Source organism: Lissotriton helveticus, chromosome 4_1 (genome assembly GCF_964261635.1).
Source record: "Lissotriton helveticus chromosome 4_1, aLisHel1.1, whole genome shotgun sequence".
Taxonomy (NCBI): domain Eukaryota; kingdom Metazoa; phylum Chordata; class Amphibia; order Caudata; family Salamandridae; genus Lissotriton; species Lissotriton helveticus.
The window spans coordinates 1,557,979,728-1,557,981,036 of NC_136063.1; the positions used below are offsets into that span (position 1 = coordinate 1,557,979,728).

The 1,309-nt window shown below is 38.5% G+C and overlaps 1 non-coding gene across 1 annotated transcript; it reads left to right on the plus strand.

The window, feature by feature from the left end:
- Positions 1–952: 952 nt before the first annotated feature.
- On the plus strand, positions 953–1,018 carry LOC144829907 (small nucleolar RNA U54). The gene has a single exon (XR_013610885.1). It is a non-coding gene; the product is annotated as a small nucleolar RNA U54 (small nucleolar RNA).
- Positions 1,019–1,309: the final 291 nt, after the last annotated feature.

Here is a 1,309-nt window from a genome sequence, read left to right on the forward strand (position 1 = left end):
CAATGCAATAGGTCTTGTGTAAATGCGAGTCCTTTTGCATTGCTAATGCTTGTTGTCTGTTCTGATGGATGCAGTTGATCAACTCGACAGGCTAATATCAAAGTTAAATCCAGAAGGGGGTACTTTATTCTTCACCGCTGTCCTTTGTGTAGTTTTGGGGTTCAGCTATGTGGTGATTGGGTTGTTCTCATAGTATTAGACGTGTGAACTTGTTTTAAGAATGGCAATAGCTTTAGCTTGTACACTTTATGCTGGTATGTATTTTTCTGCGTAGTTTAAAGTTGGATTACCTCATGTGTTGTACGAGCTTGCAAGATGCAATTTGGACTGTAAACATAAACAGGTTCAAACTGGCACAACGGCATCGGGGTGCATTTTGCACACATGGGAATGGACTCAGTTGAGGATGGAGTGGTATTTGATTCGGCGATTACCTGCAAACTATCTCCTCTCCCCGAAAAGGAGCAAGTTATGTTCTCCTGACATTTATTTTCTGGCTGTGTCCTGTGTACACAAACCTTTTACTCTAAATGTTAGTATCTGTGTGTGTATTTTTATATTTTTTTATATAGAGATCTAAGGATTTTGTTTATAAAATACTTTTCCTTTTCTTTAGGCATTTAAAGACGCCGGCAAAGCACCTGTGGCACAGGAAGTAGCTATCCACCGCAACAGAATCACCCTGACTAGTCGCATGTGAAGTCACTTGAAAAAGGTAACTCACTTGCTAAGGTGTGCTGTTTGGGAGCTCCCTAAAGTGTCACGGTCAAAAAGTTTAGAAGATTTTTTAATGGCATATATGTATTAACTGGCTGACAGGGTTGATTGATAGTCAGTATTTTTCTCAAGGCCTCAAATTCTAGAAGTCTTGTTCCTATTAATTTTTGACTAATGATGTGGCCAATGTCCTGTTTTATTTTGGACTCAAGGCGAGATCCGATAATTTATTAGTTGGCAATGAGGATACAACCTAAACATGAATTGCTGTGATTTATTCATAAGCTATTCTGAGCCAACTGTACGATTTGGGCTTTTGTATAATACCTTTCACGTGTAATCAAATGTTGTAGAAATTCCCCGTTAACCTCAGTCTCCTACTTTCTACCATGGATAGTAAGACTTCTCCTGGCTTAACTTGTTAGTTTACGTTACATAATAAGATTGTTTGTTCTGTGGTCGGTTTCCACAAACATTATTGTAAATTATCAGTTTGTGGGTGGGCATAACTTGTATCTTAAACGTTTTACATCTTTCTTTTGTGTGCTGATCTCATTACAAGTGCGAGGAGAAAAACCTGAAAGTGAAAGGG